This window comes from Mesoplodon mirus (genome assembly GCF_964341445.2).
Source record: "Mesoplodon mirus genome assembly, chromosome: 10".
In the NCBI taxonomy this organism is placed as follows: domain Eukaryota; kingdom Metazoa; phylum Chordata; class Mammalia; order Artiodactyla; family Ziphiidae; genus Mesoplodon; species Mesoplodon mirus.
This window is the reverse complement of record NC_138986.1, coordinates 55860462-55877901: the sequence shown is the minus strand read 5'-3', so window position 1 is coordinate 55877901 and position 17440 is coordinate 55860462.

The window sequence follows — 17440 nt, the reverse complement described above, 5'->3', positions numbered from 1 at the left end:
CACGTGTGTGTATACATTTGAGGGTGTGTTTGTTCTTTTATAATTTTTTGAGCTTTGTACCACCGGTTCAATTTTGTAATAAAAGGTAACTTTGTTTTACTATAAAACTAAATGATCTAATTAAAAATTATAAGAACGTGCAGGCATTGAACTCTAATTTATCTTTAAAATTGAACCTCTTAATTTTATAACTATGTCATTTATAAGTTGCTGTCATCTCTCATCTTAATTTTCTTAAGACATGTGAAAACTGTTGATGATCTGATATTATTTTACTGTATGTCCACCACGTAGTTCAGATTAGAATGTTTTAAAAATAACTTCATCTGATATTTGGGCAGCACATGACTGTTTAGCAAAAGTGTTTTACAAAATGTTATTTCCTCATACATTAGGAATCCCTAACTAATGAATTCATGTATAAGCTTTATGTAAATCTTTAATATCTTTATGCATATATTTTTACATAAAGGTATAAATGTGATGCTAGTTTTACTTAATTATAAATCATGACAATCATAATGAGTACAAACTGATACTGTGTGGTCTGTGGTAACAAAATACTGACTGTGAAAGTCATTAATGCTATTTCTCAGTCAAAACAAAAAAAAGAAATTATGCTGTTTCGCAGACCAAAGATTTTCTTGGGTTCTGATAGCTCTCTGCTGACCAACAGATGGATCAGTAAATAGCAGATGGTTTCATGAGCAGTTCTGTCATCTTAACATCTAAAATGCTTTACATACCAAAGCTGTAGAAGTTTGGCCTCTGCACTTGTGCAGTAAGCCTATTGTTAGCCTGGTTTTCTGACTGGGTTTTTTAGCAAATTGTTGTCCCCTGATTGAGCATGGTGACAATGCATGTACATCTTCCCTCTATATTCCCATATTTTCCAGAATGCCTTCTTGGACAAAGAAAAAGTCTTAATGTGACTTTACACTAGTCAGTAAGGCAAATTAAATCTTGTATGCTATTTTATAGAGTTACTTGCTTTTTATCACTCTGGTCTTTACATTTGTGCCAGTTTTTAGACTGAGAATGCTAAAATATTTTTATTTTAAATGTAATAGGAGGGGGGGAGGGGATATGGGGATATATGTATACGTATAGCTGATTCACTCTGTTATACAGCAGAAACTAACACAATATTGTAAAGCAATTATACTCCAATAAAGATGTTAAAAAATAAATAAATAAATAAATTTAATAAACCCAAGTAGCTATCTTGTAATTTTAAGGATAATACATGCTCACTGTAAACACACACATGCATACACACACACAGAAGTGTATGAAGAAGCTAAGGTTATTCCAGCAGCTAAATTAAAATAAAACACAGAATCAAAATATTGGTGTATAATCTTTAAAATTTATTTTATGCATGTATACATAAATACATAATTAACATATACAGACATACTTTTACACTAAAACTTTATAATATTTTCTAAACTTTATTTAGTTAATAGTTTAAAAGAAACATATTTCCATGTCAAAATGTTGAATATCCATGTTATCATTTTAACTACTGCACATATTATTGCAGTATATACATGTAAAATATAAGTAACTCATTATTTCAGAACATTTATGTTTGTACTACTTTTTCTCATAGAAAATGATAAACAACTTTGGACATATGCCTGTGTACACTTCACTTATGGAGTATTTACTGTATGCTATACACTATACTGAGAACGTTACATGCTTTAACATATGAATTCCTCTCAATGAATCTGTTAAATAGTATAATAGTAATACTATTATTTCCTGATTATTGAAAAGGAAACTGTATCTTATAGAGGTAAAGGTACAATTCAGCTCATTAGAATATAAACTTTAGAAGTAGAAAAACTTGATGATTGGGGCTGTATTATTAGTAGTTCAAATTTCCATCAACCTCGGGGGTTGGCCAAAATTAGTATCCTGTTGATAAATCTCTGTCTGAGTACTTTCTCCTCAAAAGAGCTTTCTGTTTTTCAGTTAGTCTGCCACAAACTACCACTTTGCCTGCCAAATTTTCTATTTAAAATAGCCTCTATTCCTGGTACATATTGTGGCACTTTTTACTCACATTAATGTAGTTTTTGCTCACTGAGTTGGCCTAGGGACCTTTGACATTTGGCAGAGATGTTCTTCTGGTTCTAGAATGCATCCCTGTATAGGGGTTAACCAGCTGCTTTGGGAAGAATTTGTGTTGTAGAAAAGTACAATGGTATAAAGTTAGTTCTAAGTAAATGGGTCTCCTGTCTATACCTCTCTGTATACATTTTGACGTTCTTAATTAGCAAAGTTCTAACTATTAAACACACACACAAAATTTTATGACTGTATTGTATTCTTTCTAGTGCTGTCCCTAAGCATTAGTATGCTATTTTAATATACTAAGTAACATGGCTTAGCAGACAGATGTCAAAAATCTCTCTTACTGTCATCCCATCCCTCCAGCCTTTGTTGTTTCATATTAGGTGATCACTATGAAGAATGCCCTCCAAGCATTTCTCACAACATCATAACCAAAAGGGGGACTGTTTCCCTCTGTCTGAATAGGGGAAAAATAAAAATAAATAACCTAAAAAATATATCTGTACCTAGTAGTACACTCCCAATTTCTGTATATGACTGGCAATGTTCCTAAATTTTTGTCTTAGTAAAGCTTCTACTTTTGATCAGCCTCCATGTATTCATTATGTTTTACAGATTTTTTCTGGTAATTGATTTCTAGTCTCACAGCATTGTGGTCGGATAAGATACTTGATACGATTTCAATTTTCTTAAATTTATCAAGGCTTGATTTGTGACCCATGATATGATCTATCCTGGAGAATGTGGCATGAGCCCTTGAGAAGAAAGTGTGTTCTGTTGTTTACGGATGCACTGTCCTATAAATATCAATTAAGTCCATCTTGTTTAATGTATCATTTAAAGCATGTTTTTCCTTATTTATTTTCATTTTGGATGATCTGTCCATTGGTAAAAGTGGGGTGTTAAAGTCCCCTACTATGATTGTGTTACTGTTGATTTCCCCTTTTATGGCAGTTAGCATTTGCCTTATGTATTGAGGTGCTCCTATGTTTGTGTATAAACATTTCCAATTGTTATATTTCCTTCTTGTATTGATCCCTTGATCATTATGTAGTGTCCTTCTTTTTCTCTTGTAATAGTCTGTATTTTAAAGTCTATTTTGCCTGATATGAGAATTGCTACTCCAGCTTTCTTTTGATTTCCATTTGCATGGAATATCTTTTTCCATCCCCTCACTTTCAGTCTGTATGTGTCCCTAGGTCTGAAGTGGGTCTCTTGTAGATAGCATATATATGGGTCTTGTTTTTGTATCCATTCAGCTGGTCTATGTATTTTGGTTGGAGCATTTAATCCATTAACATTTAAGGTAATTATCGATAAGTATGTTCCTATTACCATTTCCTTAATTGTTTTGGGTTTGTTATTGTAGGTCTTTTCCTTCTCTTGTGCTTCCTACCAAGAGAAGTTCCTTTAGCACTTGTTGTAAAGCTAGTTTGATGGTGCTGAATTCTCTTAGCTTTTGCTTGTCTGTAAAGGTTTTAATTTCTCCATCTAATCTGAATGAGATCCTTGCTGGGTAGAGTAATCTTGGTTGTAGGTTTTTCCCCTTCATCACTTTAAATATGGCCTGCCACTCTCTTTTGGCTTGCAGAGTTTCTGCTGATAGATCCGCTGTTGACCTTAAGGGAATTCCCTTGTATATTATTTGTTGTTTTTCCTTGCTGCTTTTAATATTTTTTCTTTGTATTTAATTTTTGGTAGTTTGATGAATGTGTGTCTTGGAGTTTTCTCCTTGGATTTTTCCTGTATGGGATTCTCTGCACTTCCTGGACTTGATTAACTATTTCCTTTCCCATATTAGGGAAGTTTTCAACTATAATCTCTTCAAATATTTTCTCTATCACTTTCTTTTCCTCTTCTTCTTCTGGGACCCCTATAGTTCAAATACTGGTACATTTAATGTTGTCCCTGAGGTCTCTGAGACTGTCCTCAATTCTTTTCATTCTTTTATCTTTATTCTGCTCTGCAGTAGTTATGTCCACTATTTTATCTTCCAGGTCACTTCTCCATTCTTCTGCCTCAGTTATTCTGCTATTGATTCCTTCTAGAGAATTTTTAATTTCAATTACTGTGTTGTTCATCATTGTTTGCCCTTTAGCTCCTCTAGGTCCTTGTTAAACATTTCTTGTATTTTCTCCATTCTATTTCCAAGATTTTGTATCATCTTTACTATCCTTACTCTGAATTTTCGGGTAGACTGCCTATTTCCTCTTCATTTGTTTGGTCTGATGGGTTTTTACTTCGCTCCTTCATTTGCTGCATGTTTCTCTGTCTACTCATTTTGCTTAACTTACTGTGTTTGGGGTGTCCTTTGTGCAGGCTGTAGGTTCGTAGTTCTCATTGTTTTTTGGTGTCTACCTCCAGTGGCTAAGGTTGATTCAGTGGGTTGTGTAGGCTTCCTGGTGGTGGGGACTAGTGCCTGTGTTCTGGAGGATGAGGTTGGATCTTGTCTTTCTGGTGGGCAGGACCGCATCCATTGGTGTGTTTTTGGGTGTCTGTGACTTTATTATAATTTTAGGCAGCTTCTCTGCTAATGGGTGGGGTTGTGTTCCTGTCTTGCTAGTTGTTTGGCATAGGGTGCCCAGCGCTCTAGCTTGCTGGTCGTTCAGTGGAGCTGGGTCTTAGCATTGAGATGGAGATCTCTGGGAGAGCTTTCGCCATTTGATATTATGTGGAGCCAGGAGGTCTCTGGTGGACCAATGTCCTGAACTCGGCTCTCCCACCTCAGAGGTACAGGCCTGATACCTGGCCAGAGCACTAAGACCCTGTCAGCCACATGGCTCAGAAGAAAAGGGAGAAAAAAGAAAGAAAGAAAGAAAAGAATAAAGTGAAATAAAGTTATTAAAATAAAAAATAATTATTAAAAATTAAAAAATTCAAAACTAATTAAAAAAAGAGGAAAGTAACCAAATAAAAAAAGAAATCCACCAATGATAAGTGCTAAAAACTATACTAAAAAAAAAAAAAAAACGGACAGACAGAACCCTAGGACAAATGGTAAAAGCAAAGCTATACAGATAAAATCACACAAAGAAGCATACACATACACACTCACAAAAAGAGAAAAAGGGAAAAATATATATATCATTGCTCCCAAAGTCCACCTCCTCAATTTGGGATGATTCATTGCCTATTCAGGTATTCCACAGATGCAGGGTACATCAAGTTTGTTGTTGAGATTTAATCCACTGCTCCTGAGGCTGCTGGGAGAGATTTCCCTTTCTCTTCTTTGTTCGCACAGCTCCTGGTGTTCAGCTGTGGATTGGCCCCACCTCTGCGTGTAGATCGCCTGAGGGCGTCTGCTCTTCACTCAGACAGGACGGGGTTAAAGGAGCCGCTGATTAGGGAGCTCTGGCTCACTCAGGCCGAGGGGAGGGAGGGGTACGGAGCGGGGCGAGCCTGCGGCGGCAGAGGCCAGCGTGAACGTTGCACCAGCCTGAGGTGCGCCGTGCATTCTCCCCGGGAAGTTGTCCCTGGATCACGGGACCCTGGCAGTGGCGGGCTGCACAGGCTCCCAGGAGGGGAGGTGTGGATAGTGGTGACCTGTGCTTGCACACTGGCTTCTTGGTGGCAGCAGCAGCCTTAGCGTCTCATGCCCGTCTGTGGTTCCGCGCTGATAGCCGCGTCTAGCACCTGTCTCTGGAGCTCATTAAAGCGGCGTTCTTAATCCCCTCTCCTCCCGCACCAGGAAACAAAGAGGCAAGAAAAAGTCTCTTGCCTCTTTGGCAGCTCCAGACCTTTTCCCGGACTCCCTCCCCGCTAGCTGTGGTGCACTAGCCCCCTTCAGGCTGTGTTCACGCCGCCAATCCCAGTCCTCTCCCTGGGATCCGCCCTCCGAAGCCCGAGCCTCAGCTCCCAGCCCCCGCCCAGCCCGGCGGGGAGCCGATAAGACTCTCAGCCTGGTGAGTGCTGGTGGGCACCAATTCTCTGTACAGGAATCTCTCCACTTTGCCCTCTGCACCCCTGTGGCTGCGCTCTCCTCAGTGGCTCCGAAGCTTCCCCCCTCACCACCCGCAGTCTCCGCCCACAAAGGGGCTTCCTAGTGTGTGGAAACTTTTCCTCCTTCACAGCTCCCTTCCCAAGGGGCAGGTCCCATCCCTATTCTTTTGTCTTTTTTTTTTTTCTTTTGCCCTACCCAGGTACCTGGGGAGTTTCTTGCCTTTTCAGAAGTCTGAGGTTTTCTGCCAGCGTTCAGTAGGTATTCTATAGGAGCTGTTCCACATGTAGACGTATTTCTGGGAAGGAAGGCGATCTCCACGTCTCACCCCTCCGACATCTTGAAGCTGCCGTACGCGCGCCTCCCACTGCCGCGGCGCCTCCCACTGCCGCGGCCCCTCCCATCGCGGAGCACAGGCTCCGGACGCGCAGGCCCAGCGGCCACGGCCCATGGGCCCAGCCGCCCTGGGGCATGCGGGACCCTCCTGGACCAGGGCACGAACCCACGTCCCCCGCATCGGCAGGCGGACTCCCAGCCACTGTGCCACCAGGGAAGCCCATGTTATAGAAATTTAAAATGGTATTCCTTGCAGTGCATTGAGCAAGTATCATTTCTCAATAAATACTACAAACAAAATATGTCACCTGTTAAAAACGTATACTTATAATTTCGACTGCCCTCTTCAGGAGGATCAGCAACCACCACTGCAATCACAATCAGTTCAAGCAGAAAGGGTAGGATATGATTTCAGAAATAGCACAATGCATCTGGCAGAGTTCATACCTATCCCCACTACTTTCACTCTTATCCAGTAAAGGAAGCATTTTGCAGCATACAGCATTGATTCTGTGGAAATTCAATTTTGGCAAATATCTTTTGATTTGCAGTGACTTTCTTAAGAACATAAACTACCTTAATATGATAAATGTGCAATAAACTGATTATTTCCAACATGCAAAAAATATTTACAGATAAATGATAAATGTAAAAAAAGAAATATTAAAATATATTTATTGCCTAGACTTATAAGGGTCTTAACCACAAATTCTAAGTATCAATAAATATTGTGGTCATTATAAATTTAACAATTTCATTTAAATCTTTGCTTATTCTCTGAAATATATTTCATCTTGGGGTCTCTGAGTTAATTCTAAGACACAGGCTTGGATGGGTGTTGTTTACTTGGGAAATTATTCCAAGAAGCAGTAGGATGTGACAGGGGGTATAAAACAATGAAGGATAGAGAACCAGTTTAATCAACAAAACTTTATGGTGATTGTCGACTTCTCTGGGACCAGTGTTCCATTCCATGAAACTTGAGTAAAACAATAAGCATCTCAGAATGATACACCCATTGGCTTTCATTCATCATTTGTCAAAGAGGCCTCAGAGGTGATTGTGAACTTCTAAGTTGTTCGTATGTTGGTGCTGAATGGGTTCCCCCGGGTATCCTATTTCCTTATCTCTAACAAGCACAAGAAAAAAAAGCAGAAGTTACATGGCTCTAGTCCAAAGGCAAAGAACTGTTGGGTTGCTTTGAAGCTGGTTGACCAGAGCAGTGGCAGGAATAGGAAGAGGGAAAAAAGGATTTCAAAAGGACTGTAAGACCTGTGCAATACAGTCAATTAGACTCTTAGGCTTCAAGGATATTAACCATAGATTATATTATTTAGGTTAATTGAGGAAAACTGTTTTCATATCAAGGTTAAAACTTCTTGTATAATTGGATTTAAATGGAAAATTATTATCTAAATGCCTATTTATATTCTTTTTGAAGAATTATAATCCTTCATATTTTTCTGCCCATGGGGTAATTTCTAGTATCTCTTAGTCACTTTCCATCATCGCTTTCTAGTTGAAATTCCATAACGGTACTATTTGGGGTACAGTATATTAATTTTAACACTCAACTACAAGGAGACAGTTTCCTTTGTAACTCTGTCCTAGATTTGACTTAGAATCTAATTCAATATTCTAATTAAAATTAAATGTTTCAGTTCTGCTTAATATACTACACAGGGGTTGCAAAGAAATGTCCACTCTTGTATCCAATTTAAAGCTTACATCTGAGTATTTTTCAGTCTCACCAGCAGTGCAGCTTTATAGTGGGTGATATTTCGTCCTGAAAAATGAATCCAGCTGTGTTGCCACTATGAAATGGTGGTGTGCAGTCTGTTAAATAGCAGGCAATTCAACTAAATCCTGATTACAACGTGCAAATAATGAGAATACTATATGTTAAGCATGGTAAATTTACAGGATACATGTATTAGAAACATATTTTGTGTATTTTTAAAACAAACTTTTCTCCATTATGAGATTGTTTGTCAAGATGGAAATTTGTTTGAAGAAAACCATAATGGGCCCTTCCAGGAGAGACATCTCTCATTCTGAAAAATATAGTAAGTTTTGGAGAAGCACAGTATGTGACGATTGTGTCCATTTTCTAAATTAACTAGGAATTTTAAAAATAGATGTATGACTTGGGTTAAAAAATAGCAGGTAAGTGACCTTTAGTTTACATAAAATGCATACAAACTCTATGGCTGCATAGAATTGATACTCTAATTGATACTCATCATGCAGGTCTGTATATGTTAATACTAATACCCAACCGTGCCCACACTGAAGAGTCCAATATGATATGCTACTATGCATGACGAATAGCAACCAATAGAAGAAACTTCCTTCCTCATATTCTTTATGCCAACTGTGCTTACAACGCATTTAAATATTGCAAAGAATCGAGTGCCATCAACAAAATATTGGCAGCAATGTGGAAGTAGAACAAGCTGGCAACTTGCTGATATAATCAGTCATATTTAAGCCATGATTATGGGAGTAAAATCCATATGTTCAATATGAGTTTAAAGAAGGGAACTTTGTTATATGCTATTTGATTAATTGAATCTCTAGGAACAAAGTCTCCACATCTCTAATACAATTAGAATTACATTACCCAATATCTATAATGATGGCCCTGAAATAGTCTGAAATGTGAAATCTGGCAGGTTTGAATTCCATAATACTTTTTCAGATAACAGTTTTACTTTTTTATTCACTGTTTATCCTAAACAAGGTTCTATAAGAGCAGTATTATTTTCATTTTGTTAATGAAGGAAAATACGAGGGTCACAAATAGAGACTTACTGAAATGTGTGTAGTGTTAAAACAAGTTCTTGAAATCACATCCTCGTGGTTCCAAACCCTGTCCTGTTTCCATGGTATCACAACCCCTGGCAAATTGTAAAAAATAATAAACTGTTGAAAACATTAGAATAAAATGAACTGAGGAATTGCTAAAGAGAACAAGAAAATTGGAGTATAATACAATAGGAGTAGACATCTAGGAAAGATAACACAGAGACAAAGCATTCAGGCACTGGGAACATATGTCAGATATAAACGTAAAAGAGCACCTGTAAGAAGTGCTTTCTGATATAGTTACATCTACTTTGGCACAAAGCCAAAATAGGTGGCACGAAACTTGATGTGTTAATAAAGAAGACTGTAGTTTCTGGAATTCTATCTCTAAATGGCCAAAATAAATAAAATTACCATGTCCTTTCACTTTATTATATATTTTCACCTATTCAATATATTCTCTCCTAGCAGTTTTTCATAGAAATTAGCTAATAATCTATTCATCTTAATTTTATTGTTATATAGTTGTGGTGGAATTGAAGTTTGACTATTGTTATAATTTAAGATGACTGGTATCAATGACTCAAAGTTCAAGATATCTCATTATTTTAAAATCAAATAATTTAGATTAATACATATTTTGAGAATTTTATGCTTGGATATGGACACAGCATATTGGATATGCTGATAATAAACAAGTGGATTTTTCAGACAATAAAATGGCTTGTCATTTGATTAATGGGCTAACAATGCAGAACAATTCCTAAGTGTCTTGAAAACTATGCAGTACCTGAATAAGAGCTTGACAAATATTTATTAGTGGGAGTAAGGTGTGTGTGTATGTGTGTGTTTCTGTGTTTCTGTATGTGTGTATGTAAAGTTAACACATTATGCAACATGTAACATGTAAGCATGCAAAATATACATTGTATTAACCAAAACCTGTATGTAAAACATATATCTTTATGAAATATGTTTTACTACAGACACACATAAATGTATGTGTATGTATATATGTTATACTATGAGAACTAAAGTTGCACCCTTTAATTATCTTACATTTTTACTTACCCAAGAATGCATAGCACTATAATTAGTGATGCAAAATTCCCCTATGATGTTTTTGCTGAAGAGTGAGTCTAGCAAAGGGTTATGGGATAGAACACAAGAAGGCATTAAGAATTGCGTATCTAGGGAGGAGTGTGGGCCCCGTGGAAAGTGATGGCGGCTTGTTCAAGGGTTGTACGAGCATTGCCTGGCCGGTATTCTTGTTGCATCACCATTTGGAGGTGTACTTGTTGTATTCTGGAAGAGACAAACTTAACAAGGAGGTTAAAAATACATGGCCCAAAGATTGGTCTGGACTGTGCCCGATTGGTTGACCAGAAAACAGCAATCCTCCTTTAACATTGCACAAGTCCCTCCCTGATTAGTTGTTAGGAGGTCCAGAGCTCTTCTATTTTGTAAAACCACTCCTGCTAGAGAATTTATTTGCTCTTGTAGCATGTTAATTTGAGCTGCTAGGTCGGCAATCTGTTGTGTGAGTTCAGGAGAGAGCTGTCGGGCAGTGAAAATGGAGTTTGGAAGTCCTGCTAAGCCTGTTTCCCATCCCTGTTAGGAGGATCCAGGAACAGCGAGTGGGATCAGAGAAGGAGGCCAGGACTGAATAAGTAGCCCCTCTGTCAGTTAGAAAGGTTATAGTAGCTCCTGCCACATGCAGGGTTACCCGGGGCTCCTCCAGTCTTATGGGGAAGATAGGGGCCTATAAGTTGAGCCCCGGGTACCTTCAGTCATGCGCATCCAGGAGCCTTAGGTCTAGAGCGCAATCCGGTTCTTGCTCCTGATGGTCAATTACCACCGACAGGGGCAATCGGCCTTGACCTCGGCTCAGGAGGCCAAGGCCCGAAATACCCCGGGTGTTGAGTGGTTGTGGAATTGGCCTACCCGCTTGAGGGTGGGAGGGACAACTCCTCTTCCAGTGGCCCTTTTGGTGACAGTAAGGGCACAGGGTATCGGGTGGTGGGGTGCGGCAGTTCCTGACAGTGTGCCCCTGCTGACGGCACTGGTAGTAGGTCAGTGGTGGTTTCTGAGATGGGAGAGGGGCTCCCGTGGGTCCCTGCCATGGGAGGGACTGAGTAATGGCAAGAGCCATATATTGAGCATGCTGTTTTAATTTTTCCTCCTCTCTTAGTTCTCTTCTGTTCCTAGAAGCCTCCTCCCTGTTGTTAAAAACCTTAAAGGCCGTGTCAAGTAGGACAGAAAATGGGGTCTGTGGCCCTTGCTCTAGTTTCTGTCATTTCTGTCTTATGTCTGGGGATGCCTGGCTTATAAAGTGAACTGCAAGTATAGCCTGACCTTCAGGGGTCTCAGGGTCTAGGTTGGTGTATTTCCTCATAGCCCCTGCTAATCAGGCCTGGAAAAGGGCTGGATTCTCAGAGGGTTCCTGTGTGACTTCTCTGAGTTGATTATAATTGACAGGCTTGATGATTGCATTTCTCATACCTTGCAGTAGACAGGTAATCATATAATTTCTCCCAGTGAGCCCTCCTGCTGCCGCATTTTCATTTGCCTGGTATCTCCATTCTGGGTCTGCCAGTGGGACTGCCTCTGCCCCCCGCTCGGTTCTCATTAGGATTTCGGACATGTGTCTCATCTGCCCAGGCCTGAGCCAAGGCCCCAATCCTGGTCTCTTCTTCGTGATGCAGCAGGTAGTTAGGACCACAGGAATATTTGGCCAGGTTAGGTCAATGGTTATAGTCAGGGCCTGGAATTCCCTGATGAACATGGAGAGGTCCTGGCTAAAGGAGCCCAGTTACCCTTGCGTATAAGAGAGATCAGACATGGGGAAGGGGACATTAACTCTGATAGTACCTATGTCTCCGTTAGCAACCTCTTGGAGGGGAAGCATATTGGGACTTGATTCAGAGCGCTGGGCTGCTCCTGACTGAGTGTGGGGAGGGGAGGGAAGGTCTGCTTCCGGGTACAGAGGTGGGGGAGGGGAGGGAAGGCCTGTTTCCGGGTACAGAGGTGTGGGGAGGGGAGGGGAGGGGAGCAGAATGTTGAGGAGGAGGCTGGTGAGATCGGGGACAAGAAGGCTCATCCAAGATATCTGGTGGAGGGGGAGATGGGGAGGGCCGAGGTAGTGAAGCTGAAGAAGGACGAGGGGGGGAGGGCGAGGTATTAAATCGGCAATGGAGAGACACATGCGACAGGAGTCCCTCAGGCTCGGATTCCAACTGAGGGCCATGAAGGCCTGGACGTATGGAACCTCGGAATCCTTTCCCAGCCTCCAATAATAGCGATCAAGTTGGAGGATGGTGATAGAATTTAGCGTCCCGTTAAGAGGTCATTGTTCTTGGTCCCCCAGCTTGTACTGGGGCCAAGCCGTGTTACAAAAGAAAATGAGCCTCTTCTCTTTGAGATTGTCTGCATCAAATTCCTTCCAATTCCTGAGAATACAACCAAGAGGAGAGTCTAAGGGGATAGAGGTACCTGAACCCATTCTTAGCCCCGGTGCCGTAGAATGGGGGTACTGAGAATCACTGACAGGCAAAAAGGCATCCCTTGTCTCAATGGCATCTCCATGCGACTATGGCACAAAAATGCCGACTGACTCAGCAGTTGCGTCCAACTGAGAGAGGTGGCCAGAGCAGTGAGAAACCATGCGGCCAGGGCACCAGTGACCAGAGAGAGGAATCCCCGGAACCGGGAACTGATTCACTGTTAGAAGACTCTCAGGGATGGGAAGGAGCTCTCGGGACGATCTAGAGGTGGCGAGGTCCTTTGGAGTCAGTCCGAGCTGAGGAGAAAGAAGCAGAAGCAACAGAAAAGAGGACTGAGGATTCCGCCTTCTAACCCTACTGAGGAGGCGGTGGCCAAGGGACTGCAGGCTTGTGTTTTGCTTCATCCACGATGTGCCTCGCATTGCACAGAAGTTGTCTTGCTGGGGGCAGATGCTCTAATAGCCTGGTCCGTTTCATGACCCCCTTATCCTTTCACAGGAGTCTTCAAGCGTCAGGTGACCTAATGGCTTTTAAATGCCTGACCCGTGCCCGCACAATACCAATCGGCCTAGTCCTCAGTTGGAAGGAAGACAGAGGGATCCTCACCCGTTCTGGGTGGCAGTTACTGGGGCGACGTGAGCCGTGGAGCCTTCAGAACACACCAGGCTGTGGCACTGGCCAGAGTTCCTCTGTTGCTTCCACAGAAGCTTGCCTGTTCACAAAGGGTCCCAAGGAATGAGGAGAAGAGGTGGGGAAAGAGATCCCCCTGGAGATCTCCGTACGGGCCACCAGATGTCATGATCTGAGCCTGGGTTGCAAAAGAATTTCCAGACACAAGGCAGAATGTAAAGAAGATAGAATTTATTAGAGGGAAGCGTCACTGCCAGAACAGCGGGCTGACTTCCTTCTAAAATGGTGATGCAACAAAATACCAGCCAGTCAACACTTGTACAACCCTTGAACAAGCCGCTATCACTTTGCATGGGGCCCACATTCCTCCCTAGATACACCCTGACAGAAAGCAGGCAACGGGAACCCAGGGCCCCAAGACACCCCCACTCAGCAGGAAGCATCCAGAGAGAGTTCCATCGCCCCTTCTCACAAAAGGGGTTCCCGAATGCCTGAAAGGGAATTAGGCAGTTAGGTAGATATAAACTGGGTATCCAACGGGGCCAAGGAATTGGCCCTATAAATAAAGAGAGGGGGGAATGTGGTGCTCCAAGGACAATGGTGCTTCAAGGACAAAGGATGACCCTGCCTGAAAAAGTGTCAGCGTTACACCCCCCACCGGACTTACTCGCCCTCCCCACCATGTTGCGATGGTTACGACATTCCTGAGCCCACCTGGGTGCCGCCCACCCGGGCAGCAGTACCTGTCCCAAATAAGGAAAGGCATATGCCCTGTCTCACTCCCACCCCATAGAAGGAAGGTATATGTGCCTCGACCAATCAGTAAATGAAAATTTCACCTTGGACCATTCCTTTGTTTTCTGCCTGTAAAAACTGATCAATAGCCCATGTTCAGTCTCGACTCTCCCAGACTGCTAGGAAGTCGACCCACTGTTCTGGCAGTGACCCTTCCCTCTAATAAATTCTATCTTCTTTAAAAAAAATAGAGGAAAAAAAAAGAATTGCATATCTTTTTTGTTTGTTTTTTCTTTGCGGTACGCGGGCCTCTCACTGTTGTGGCCTCTCCCATTGTGGAGCACAGGCTCCGGATGCACAGGCTCAGCGGCCATGGCGGGCCCAGCCGCTCCGCAGCATGTAGGATCTTCCTGGACCGGGGCACAAACCCGTGTCCCCTGCATCGGCAGGCGGACTCTCAACCACTGCGCCACCAGGGAAGCCCAAGAATTGCATACCTTAATCCTGTAGTATGGAGGTCCAAATGGAAAGAGGTGTTAAGAGAGAATTTACCAAAGTACAAAAACAAAACATAAATGAACAAAGAAACAAAACTTAATTTGATTTCAGGAGAAAGAACAGGAATTGCAAGTGAAACTAAGATCAAGTTCTGAACAGAGTTGAAGAAGTGTTGAATGTAGTATATATCATGCAAAGCTTAAGACTTCTCCAGCCTTGAAAATACTGTGAATTTTGGTGGAAATTTTGCCCTGGATAATTTTAAATTTTAAAGAGGAATAATTTATAATAATTAGGCTAAAGGTATTCCCAAGGGCAGAATTACATGTTAACTCTATGCTTAAAAATGTAGCCTTCTCTTTGGGTGGTATGGTAGCAGAAAATAATTCAAAACAAATCCTTATTGCAAATATAGAGAGACAAAAGAGGATCCTAGGCCTACTTTTCCCCACTTATTACCAAAATATAACAACTAATTAGCTATTTCTCTTGAATATCTGAATTTTTAGATATGCATATTCAAAAAGGAAGAAAACAAAAAGAACCTTCTAGCTAACACTGAGGATCCCCTGAGCTTTCCCTCTAAACTGATAAGATTCTGTAAAATATCATTAGATAATACATAGCAATCTGGAGCTAACAGAAAAGCTTCTGGTGCTCATGTGAAAATTATAAGATAATATTCATTTGCCTGTAATCATCCACTAAAATGATGCACCAGGGACGGCTGAAAAAATAATATATTCCAGATTGTTTATCTATTTTACTGAAATTATTCCTTTATGTATCATCCAAAACACAATCTAACCCCCTGAAAGAGAACTTTATCATCAATTTGTACCAATTCCTCATAAATTCTGCTGGAAATAGTTTCTGAAAATAAATAACACTATAAGGTGTGTTTGATTTGATAATGATTTATGGTAAATATCCCAGTTTGAAAGCCTTTTTATAGTTCCATTTAAGTTCCATTCTTTTTAGAAATTTTTCTTGGGAAATAAAGGGTGAAACAAATGAAGGGTTGGAGGAGGTAGTTTTGTTGTTTTGGTCATGTGGTTCATCTGTTTTGGTAGTATTTGCTTGTTTTTAAGTGAAATAAATATAGTATCCTGAATTGTCTCTGATTTTTGTGTCCAAAGATCATTGCCTCTTTCATTGGGACACAAGAGAATCTTCATGCAGAGGGACCAGTTATTTACTTAAAAGGTCTTCTCTGCCTTATAAGTAATGCTCTCAGAAAAGACAACTGTCCAGTTTTCAGAGCACTACTTATTGAAGAGACTGTCTTTTCTCCATTGTGTATTCTTGCCTCTTTTGTGGTGAATTAGTTGACCATATGTGCATGGGTTTATTTCTGTGCTCTCTATTCTGTTCCACTGACCTATGTGTCTGTTTTTGTGCCACTACAATGCTTTTTTCATTACTATAGCTTTGTAGTATAGTTTGAAGTCTGAGAGGGTGGTACCTCCAGGTCTGTTCTCTTTTCTCAAGATTTCTTTGGCAATTTGGGGTCTTTTGTGGTTCCATATGAATTTTAGGATTATTTGTTCTAGTTCTGTGAAAAATGTGATGGGTGTTTTGATAGGGATTGCATTCAATCTGTAGATTGCTTTGGGTAGTATGGCCATTTTAACAATATTAATTCTTGCAGTCCAAGAGCATGGGATATCTCTCCATTTCTTTGTATCATCTTCAATTTCCTTCACCAATGTTTTATAGTTTTCAGAGTACAGGTCTTTCACTTCCCTGGTTGAGTTTCTTGCTAGGTAAAAATAATTTCTTTTGATGTGATTTTAAACAGGATTTTTGAAAAACTTTCTTTCTGTTAGTTCATTATTAGTATGTAGAAAAGCAACAGATTTCTGCATATTAATCCTTTATCCTGAAACTTAACTGAATTCATTTATTAGTTCTAATAGTCTTTGGATGGAGATTTTAGGGTTTTCTATATACAATATCATGTCATCTGCAAATTTAGGCCTAAATGTAAGACCTGAAACCATAAAATTCCTAGAAGAGAACATAGGCAGAACACTCTTTGACATAAATGGTAGCAATATTTTTTGGATCTCTCTTCTAAGGCAAAAGAAATAAGAGCAAAACAAAAACAAAATCCAACAACAACAGCAACAACAAAATGAGACCTAATTACTCTTAAAAGTTTTTGCCCAGCAAAAGAAACATCAAAAAAACAAGAAGAATCCCCAAAGTGGAGAAAATATTTGAAAATGATATGACCTACAAGGGGTTAATATTCAAAATGTATAAACAGTTCATACAACTCAATTTAAAAAAACCACAAAGAACCCAATCAAAAAATGGGCAGAAGACCTAAATAGATATTTTTTCCAAAGAAGACATACAGATGGCTAATGGACACATAAAAACATGCTCACCATCACTAATTATTAGAGAAATGCAAATCAAAAAACAATGAGATATCACCTCACACCTGTCAGAATGACTATTATCAAAAAGTCTACAAATAACAAATGTTGGAGAGGATGTGGAGAAAAGTGATCCCTTGTATACTGTTTGTGGGAATGTAAATTGGTGCATCCACTACGGAATAAGTGAATATCAGCATTCATTTATTTGGAGGTTCCTCAAAAAACTCAAAATAGAACTACCATATGATCCAGCAATTCCACTCCTAGGTATATATCCACAAAAAAGCTAAAACATTAATTCAAAAAGATAATGCTCCCAAATGTTCATAGCAGCACTATTTACTCTAGCTGTGATGTGGAAGCAACCCAGCTGCTCATCAACAGACGAATGGATAGAGAAGATGTGGTATATATTGATATACACAATGGAATATTACCCAGGCATAAAAAAGAATAAGATTCTGCCATTTGCAGCAATGTGGATGGACCTAGAGAATATTATGCTTAGTGAAATAAGT